Genomic DNA, 9,656 nt, shown 5'->3' on the forward strand with positions numbered 1-9,656 from the left:
AAAAATATGCTGAGGTTAACCGCAATTGATAACTCAGCTACTTGTCTGTAGGTGTGAATGTGAGTGTGATTGTTTGTGACAGACTGTCGACCTGTCCAGGGTGTCCCCTGCCTTCATCCTGCAACCCTAGTGAGGTGTGTAGAGAATGGATGGATGGATCTCTGCCAGGTAAAGCTTCTCTGTAGTTGATTGGACTTTCAGTCGGCATCTAATCAGCATGTGATCAGGGTCAGCTGCACCTCTCCTCCCTCAGACAAGTTAGTTTGGTGGAAAAATTATCAAACAGGTGCAGAACAAGAAAAAGAAAACATGTTGTTCAAGAATGTTCCTTTTCTGCTTGGAAACAGAGACACCAAAGATGGTGAGACAGGCTGAATCCCAAACCGCCCCCTACACACTACCCCTCCGTTTGTGCGTTCCCGCGGAGGGTCCTCCATATTAAGGGCCGTCCCAAACCGCGTAGTGCGGAGGGAGAGTGGACTGTTCAGCCCTTAAATAGCGAGTCTGCATCGATGCTCACTCTGGACAACTTTTTCAGGAAGTGCAACATCGAAATGGAGGAGGAAACAACATATCGATGTGAGTTCCACATGCGTCCTTTATTTCTCCCACGCCTTTTTCACACTGACAGAACATCACAAAAAGAGTGGTGTAAAACGATAAATCAAAAGAAACAAATCTTCTTCTCTGCTGACGTTTGATTTAATTGTGCACCCCCTGACACCTTAAAATTTGAACACAACTGACAGAATTCATTCATTCATTTGCTGGATTTGAAATGCCAGATAATAGGATTGGAAAACATGTGAGTGAAAAAAAATGGGACGCTTTCGTCTTCTGGAAGCAGCAGCGATCCTTGTTAGTTGCAACCTGTGCCACAGCGCTACAGCCATGACAGTAGGCGTCTTTGTGTTACCATGGCAATGACGTCTTCCGTTTTCCGGTGAGGCGACAGGGCATCCCATTCCTGTCGATCGTATTTATACCCTCCCCCTTCAATAATAGGTGCCCTCCACAGCTGCGAGTGTGACTTCTTTTGGAGTGACACTCGGTAGTGGAGGGGGAGTGTGTAGGGGGCGGTTTGGGATTCAGCCTGATGCTGCTGCTGCTGCTGTTGTAAACTCACAGCTTGCTTTCTACCTGAGTAGAGCTACAGAGACACCCAGTGGCTGATCGGAGGAACTGCAGCTCCACAGGTCAGTTCAGATCAGCTCAGCAGCACCTGGTTCACACGGAAACATCATGATTCTGGATGCAAATCAGGCTCCAGTTGGTTAGAATTTAAAGTGTTTCCTCAAAACTCAACCAGCTTCATTAGAGTAAATCATAAAGAGATCGGTTCATGATGGGTTTGTGTTTTCTCCAACCTCTGCTACCAAACTTGAGGTTCTTACAGACGAATAATTAAGAAAAATCTCACCTTACACTGGATGCTTTTATGGCTAGCTTTATTGCAAGGAAACTATTGTAAACTTTGCAAGAACATCAAAATCAAACTGCAATCTGTTCTATTAGCCCGGTCATAACAGAGTATACAAAGCACTGGCAAAAAAAGTTGGATCTGTCTGTGAACTGGTGGATCAATAACATGACTTTCCCCAGATTGAATCCCAGAGAGTCCTGACTTGTTAGTTGGATGATGAAGAGGTCAGAGGTCACAGCATGTTGGCAGTGAATTTATCTGAAACTGGGAAACAAAGCAACAAAAAAACTCCAGTCAGATTTGGATCGTCATGAGAGCACATTTCAGGACTTCAGCGTGTTTTCTGAAACAAACATTTTGTTTACAGCGTGGAGGAAAAAATATGGAACCAAGAGTTAGACTGGAAATAAAACATGGACTGGTCTTGTAGAAAAACCTGAGCTATTAAAACAGAGGACACACAGTTAGACACAAAGACCACAAAGAGACGCAAAGCAACCACAAAGAGTATTTCTTGTGTCTCTGCAGTAATTGTGTGTCTCTGTGGTCATTTTGTATCTCACTTTGACCATTTTCTGTCTCTTTGTGGACATTTAGTGTGAATTTGTGGTTAGTTGTTGTTTTGTTGTCATTCTGTGCCTTTGTGGTCATTTTGTTTCTCTTTGTGTTTGTTCAGTGTCTCTTTTTTTGTTGATTTTGTGTCTGTGTGGTAATTTTGTCTCTCTTTGTGATCATTTTGTTTTTAATTTTGACCATTTTATGTCTGTTTGTGGACATTTAGTGTCTGTGGTTGGTTGTGTCATCATTCTGTGCCTTTGTGGTCATTTTGTGTCTCTGTGCTAATTTTGCATCTCTTTTCATTTTGTGTCTCTTTGTGTTTGTTCAGTGTGTCTTTGTGTTGGTTTTGTGTCTGTGTGGTAATTTTGTGTCTCTTTATGGTCATTTACTGTCTCATTTTGGTAATTTAATATAGCATGCAGGATATAGCAGTAAAGCAGTATGATTTTTGACTTTCAAAGTTGTTTCACTGGAATCATGTTTTAATACGAGTTATTTTAAATACAGACACGTGAAATGAAAGAAAACATTCATTAAATCAATACTGCGTGTGTAAATTCAGCGACATTACGGATGAGCAGCACAAGAGCACCACAGTATGATTGGTTGATTTTTCATTTTGTTGTCTCAGATTGAGGATTTTGAGAGTTTCCTGGTGATTTTGTGTTACGGTGGGGGGTGGTTTAACCCAGGCGCAGACACAATAGACAGGCAAACAGGAGTTAAAGGAAATGGGGTTTTATCACCAAAATAAAAACTAAGAACTAGACAGAGGAGGCAGAGCGAAAACCAAACAGTTGAACACAAACGAGCTACGGGGAAGTACTCGCACTCAGGGGAACTAATAATGAAGGATAAACCAGGCTGAGGTCCATCCAAAACTACTGAGTACAAGGGGGAAATCCACAAAAAGGGGGGGAAGCAGAAAGGTCCAAAAAACTGATGTAGTCCAGAGAGGATTGGGTTTGTGGGGGATGGAGTCTGGGACAGCATGTGGGTCTGTCAAACAACGATCCAGCAGAGACTGAGGGGAAGAGCAGAGCTTAAGTGGCAGAGGAGGGGAGCAGGTGAGTGGAGTTGAGCTGATTGGCGCAGCTGACGCCTATAACAGCAATCAGCCAACAGAGTGAAGGCAGACAGAGGGCGAGCAACCAGGAGAGAGAGACAGGAGGAGAGGACGGCAGACAGAGGGAAACAGAGGTATGGGCAGGAGCTGGAGTGGGACCATCACATTTTGCTTCTTTTTATGCTGATTTTTGCTTCATTTTGTGTCACATCGTGACTGTTTTACATTATTTGTGAGTATGATTGGTTGATTTTTCTCATTTTGTTGTCTCAGATTGTGAAGTCAAAAGGGAGAGCGTCCCCAAACACACCAACTGGTGGATGTAAAACACACTCCAGGCCTGAAGGGGCAACATAAGCACAGGAGTGGAACTAAAAAATGACAACCAGTGCTTCCACAGGGACACAATTTACCTGGGCGCCGTCTCATCCAGCAGGCCTTAAAATGTTTGGTGATCAGTCAGTCTTCCTTTGATCCTGGTCGTCATATGAAGTAAGACACAGCTGCTGTTTGGACCGTGAGGACGCATCTGGTAGGACTAATTAAGAGAACTTGAAATGTTTGTTTTGTATAAACAAATTGAGGTTTAATTTAATGAATTTGGTTCACACAAGATTAAGTTGAAAGTCAATTCAAATTTATTTAGTAAATGTGTAAATTAAATTTCTTTGATTTTAAAGAACACATGATGTTTGAAAATACTGTCTTTTTTCCAATTCATATTGAAGGTTATCAACCTGTCAACTTTCATTCCACCTTTAAACCAAAAGCAGCAAAAAAACAAAGAAACAAGACAGAGTTGTCCCTTTGTGAGCCGCATGGTCAAACAGGCTTTTTACAAGTTTGAGCAAAGCTGTGTCGAAACACATACAGAACTTGCCACAGATTAAGAATTTAGTGAGTTTCCTGGTGATTTCGCATCTTTCTATGCTGATTTTTGATTCATTTTTTTTGTCACATCTTGACTGTTTTACATTATTTGAGAGTATGATTGGTTGATCATTTGTTTTGTCATTTTGTTGTCTGTGAGGATTTCTTCAGTTTCCTGGTCATTTTGCTGCATTTTTTAAAAATAACATCTTGAGTGTTGCATTATTTGTGTGTGACTGAGTTTTGTCATTTTGTTGTCTCAGATTGAGGATTTAGTGAGTTTCCTGGCGATTTCGCATCTTTATGCTGATTTTTGCTTCATTTTGTGTTGCATCGTTGACTGTTGCATTATTTGAGTATGATTGGTTGAGTTTTGTCATTTTGTTTCTCAGGATTTTGTGAGTTTCCTGGTGATTTTTGCATTTTTTTTATGCTGATTGTTGCTTCATTTTGTCACATCTTGACTGTTTTGTATTGCCTGATTTTATCATTTTGTTGTCTCAGATTGAGGATTTAGTGAGTTTCCTGGTCACATGACTAGGACGATGTATACATTTTATTTTAATAGGATCTTTGTATATCTTAATATAGTCCCATTATAAACCTGGTTTACATCCTCCCCTCCTTAAACCAGGCACGTCCCGTTGCATTTTAAACGTAAACATGAATAGACTGCACAATAGATTCGGGAGAGGTGGAAACACTTAGGATATCGGACACATTTTGGAGCAATGTCTGAACTACAGATATAAGCGGGTTACCAGGGGTGTTGTAATCTAGTCGTTTAGGTGGCGCTCTCTGACAAATTGAGCGTCTAAGCATAAAACCACTGTTAACTACATCCCCAGCAGTGGCAACTGGTGAGTTAATAGTCAGGCTCAGACTGAACTGGATCTTCAGGCAAGTTTTAATCCATCGAAACTACGGTAGGTATGTTTACGGGCTCAGGTGAGTTTACAGGTAAGTTGTCTGCGTTTGATTCATTTCCTTGATCCTCTTCTCTTTCCTCCACACTTGACTCCGACTCATTGTTGCTCGTCTCCGGCTCAAGTTTGTCAAGAGGGACAGAACTGATGGAACAGGGAGTTGGAGAACGGATTTCGTCAGGTTCACTTCTGACAGACAGCTGGAACTGGACGCGTTTTCTCCACAGTGAAGCAGATAGCAGGTAAGTCAAGACTTAGGGGGACCATGTCCTCAGACTCTTCAGCAGCAGGTGAGTCGATGTGGACATCGGGATCAGGATTAAGACGAGTGCGTGGTCGAGTTACAGGAGACTATCCACAGGGAACATCACTATTCTCATTGGCCGGAAGAAAGCCGCATGGAAGGAGGAGGTCTCTATGGAGAGAGTGCGTACAGGTCCATCTTTGCACTCAGGCTTTACTTTGTAAACTGGGAGATCTCCAGCTCTGCTGATCACAACAAAGACATCTCTCACATTTATCTGAGTTTGTTTTCCTCTGAGGTGTACGTTCCTCCCAAGCACTCTGTCTCCCACTTCCGATGCTGATGGTATGATTCGCTGGTCGAAGCGTGTTTTAATTCGTTCAGCACATTTGAGGGTGTTCTTTTAAGCAATCTTGAAGCTCTCTTCAAGGCATGACTTTAAGTCTTGCACATACTGTGAATAGATTTTGTGCTTGTTTTCCTGCAGTGGGAGACCAAAAGCAAGGTCAACAGGCAGACGAGGCCATCGTCCAAACATTAGCTCATACGGGGCATAACCGGTAACCTCGTTCTTGGTGCAATTATATGCATGAACTAATGGCTTCACATAGTCTTTCCATTTTGATTTCTGTTTTTCCTCCAGTGTTCCAAACATGCTAAAGAGTGTATGATTAAATTGTTCCACTGGATTGCCTCTTGGGTGGTATGGTGTCGTACGGCTCTTTTGAATACCTGCCACCTCACACAGCTGTTTAATTAGCCTTGACTCAAAATCCGGCCCCTGGTCAGTATGGATTCTCTCAGGGATGCTGTAGTAAATGACAAAATTGTCCCATAAACACTTTTCCACAGTTCTTTCTTTTTTGTTTGGCGTTGGAATGGCCACTGCAAACTTGGTAGAGTGATCTGTTAGAACAAGTGTCTCTGGTGTTGAGTCAGGCTTGAGGCTCAGGAAATTGATACACAGCAGTTCGCGAGAACACGAAGGGATGACGTTAACCAGTGGAGCAGATTTATTGGGCAATGCCTTCCTCCGGACACAACGACCACAAGTCTCGATTTTGTGTTCTAAATCCATGGCCATTTTGGGCCAGAAAAAGTCCCAATTTAAACCTGGGTTAGACACATCTTGACTGTTTTACATTATTTGTGAGTATGATTGGTTGTCTTTTGTCATTTTGTTGTCTCAGATTGAGGATTTAGTTTGCTGGTGATTTTTGCATCTGTTTATGCTGATTGTTGCTCCATTTTGTGTTGCATCTTGACTGTTTCACATTATTTTCAAATGATTGGTTGACTTTTGTTTTCTGAGTATTTAGTGAGTTTCCTGGTCAGTTTGCTTCATTTTGTGTCGCATCTTGACTGTTTTACAGTATTTGTCAGTGTTATTGCTTTTTGTCATTCTCTCTCAGATTGAGGATTTGGTGAGTTTCCTGGTCATTTTGTTGCATCTTGACTGTTTCACATTTGAGTATGATTAGTTGATTCTGTCTTGCAGTGTGCAATTGTATTTTTCTTTGAAATACTATGGCTTTTATTTTTTTTTGGACAATTCATAATCTTTTTCAATTCATCTTTTTTCAAAGTAACCTGCTCTAGTGTTTTTCACGGTGTACTTCACATTATCATATGGCGTGTCTTCATGGCATGTTGGGGAAAAATGGCCTTATTTCAACATACTAAGGTGTTAATTTTGGACAAAATTTATGATTTGTTTCAAAGGAAACTGCTCTATGGTGTTTTAACAGCCTACTTTAAATCATTTCATTTTGCAATGTGTGTGTTTGTATCCTTGTTCTACATACTGTTCTATGGCGTTGAGTTTGGACAATATTCATGATTTTTTTTTTTTTTAACCAAAGAAAACTGCCCTATAGTGTTTTTCACAGCCTACTTTACATTAGTTCATCTTGCAGTGTGCGTTTGTATTTTTGTTTGACATACTATACTATGGCATTTATTTTGGACAAAATTCATGATCCTTTTTTTTTTTCTTTTCAAAGAAAACTGCTCTATCGTGTTTGTCACAGCCTACTTTACATTAGTTCATCTTGCAGTATGTGTTTATCTGGCAGTGTGTTTGTAATTTCCAGTGTGCGATTATGTGTTGCAGTGTGTTTATACTTTTGTTCGGTATAATACACTATGGTGTATATTTTGTCCAAAATTCCTGATCATTATTTTTTTCAAAGAAACCTGTTCTATAGTGTTTTTGTCAGGCTAGCTGCTGCCAGGCCTAGATGGTGCCTCTCTCTCAGGGTGGCTCAGCAGTGCAGAAGCGACAACAGGTGTGACTTATCAGCAATCCTCAGCTGGAACTAGGAGCAGGTGGAGCTCATCTAATCAAGCACACCCTGCCTCAGTCTTACCAGACGCCTCACAACTCAAGCGCCAGCTCGTGACACATCAGGTAGGAGCCTGAGTTGTCATTAAGCAAGTTTCTGAACCAACATTCTGTACTAATCATCGCTGTTCTCGTCTCTTCTAGTTTTGGTTCCACCTGCTCCTAGTAGAGTCCTCTACGCCCGATTCTGGTCTCCACTTTGGTAAAAAGGGAAATCTCTCCAGGCCATCGTAAGTAAAGTTTATTTATATAGCACTTTTCACAGATATAAAAATCACAAAGTTCTTTACATTCAAAGAAAAGGAAAATGAGACGTTAAAATAAGCCTCCATGATGTAAAATCACACATGTAAAGACACACACCCTTGGGCGTCTCCTCAATTCACCTATTGTCTGTCGTCCCCCCCCCCACCACCACCACCTGGCCCTGCACTCTGGCTTCCTCCACTGTGAATCATCCTGAGCATCACTGAGAATTTGTGAGTTGGTTAGTTTGGCTGTAGTCTCTGCTCTTGTACAGAGCATCGTTCAGAGTATTCTTTATTTGTAGTATTCACTCGAACCTTGTGGTTATAGTAAATTGGTTTGTTTTATAGCAGTTAAGTGTCCCCTACCGTGAATAGGAATTATTTGGTGTCATTTCTTTGTTGTTGTAGTTTCCAGCCACTAGTAGTCTGAGTGTTTGGAGCCCATTGTCTCCAGTTCAGTTTCCTGTGTAGTTGCCATCTTGGTTTGTAGTTTCCTGGAACAGCTGTAAAAAAGCAAATTGTGTTGCATTCAAAGACCGTCGGTTATTTCCTGAGCCAACCCAACATCGTAACTTTTTCACGGTCTACTATACATTATTTCATCATATGGCATGTTGGGAAAAATGGCGTTTTGACATACTATGGTGTTAATGTTGGACAAAATTCATGTTTTTTTTTTTTTTGTTTCAAAGAAAGGTGCTCTATAGTGTTAACAGCCGACTTTACATTATTGAATTTTGCAGTGTTTACCTTGCAGTGTGTTTTTTGCACTGTGCATTTGTTTTTTGCACTGTACATTAATCTTTGGCAGTATACATTTATTTGTTCGAAATGCTATACTATGGCGTTTATTTTGAACAAAGTTCATTATCACTTTTTTCTAAAGAAAACTGCTCTACAGTGTTTTTCACAGCCTACTTTACCTTATTTAATCTTGCAGTGTTTGTATTGCAGTGTGTTCTTTGCACTGTGCGTTAATCTTTTGCAGTGTACATTTATTTGTTTGAAATACTATACCATGGTATGTACTTCTGACAAAACTCATCACTTTTTCCAAAGAAAACTACCCTACAGAGTTTTTCACAGCCTACTTTATATTTCATCTTGCAGTGTTTGTATTTTTGTTCGGCATGCTATACTATGGCGTTAATATTGGACAAAATTCATGATCGCTTATTTCAAAGAAACCTGCTGTATAGTGTTTCTAACAGCCTACTTTACATTATTTCATTTTAGTGTGTTTCGCAGCGATGTTTTATCTTGCAGTGTGTTTGTATTTTTGTTTGACAAACTACACTGGTGTTTGTTTAGGACAAAATTCATGTTTTTTCAAAGAAAAATTGCTCTGTACAGTTTTTCACGGTTACTTTACATTATCATACAGTGTCTTTATGGCATGCTGGGGAAAATGGCATTATTTCGACATACTATGGTGTTAATTTTGGACAATATTTGATTTTTTTTTGTTTCATAGAAAACTGCTCTGTTTTCAACAGCCTACTTTACATTTCATTTTACAGTGCGTGTTTGTATCTTGCAGTGTGCTTTATCTTGCACTGAGTTTATTTTGCAGTGTTTGTGTTTTTGTTCAAACTATAGAGCGTATTTTGGACAAAATTCATGACTTGATTTTACAAAGAAACTGCTAGTGTTTAACAGCGTACGTTACAGCATTTCATCTTGCAGTGTGTGCATTTGTATCTTGGAGTGTGAATTTGTATCTTTATTCGACATACTATGGTGTTCATTTAGGACAAAATTCATGATCCTTTCTTTCAAAGAAAACTGCTCTATGGTGTTTCTCAGTGTAATTTACATTATTTCATCTTGCAGTGTGGGTTTGTATCTTGCAGTGTGCATGTGTATTTTTGTTTGACATACTGTACAATGCCATTCATTTGGACAACATTCATGATCCTTTTTTTTTTTTTTTACCAAAGAAAACTGCTTTATAGTGTTTTTCACAGCCTTCTGTAC

The 9,656-nt window shown here is 40.2% G+C and overlaps 1 long non-coding RNA gene across 1 annotated transcript; it reads left to right on the forward strand.

Moving 5' to 3' along the window:
- Positions 1 to 3,113: 3,113 nt before the first annotated feature.
- LOC127532446 (uncharacterized) lies at positions 3,114 to 8,365 on the forward strand. The gene is made up of 2 exons (XR_007939890.1): positions 3,114 to 7,497; positions 7,576 to 8,365. It is a non-coding gene; the product is annotated as an uncharacterized LOC127532446 (long non-coding RNA).
- The last annotated feature ends 1,291 nt before the right edge of the window (positions 8,366 to 9,656 follow it).

Source organism: Acanthochromis polyacanthus, chromosome 23, assembly GCF_021347895.1.
Source record: "Acanthochromis polyacanthus isolate Apoly-LR-REF ecotype Palm Island chromosome 23, KAUST_Apoly_ChrSc, whole genome shotgun sequence".
In the NCBI taxonomy this organism is placed as follows: Eukaryota; Metazoa; Chordata; class Actinopteri; family Pomacentridae; genus Acanthochromis; species Acanthochromis polyacanthus.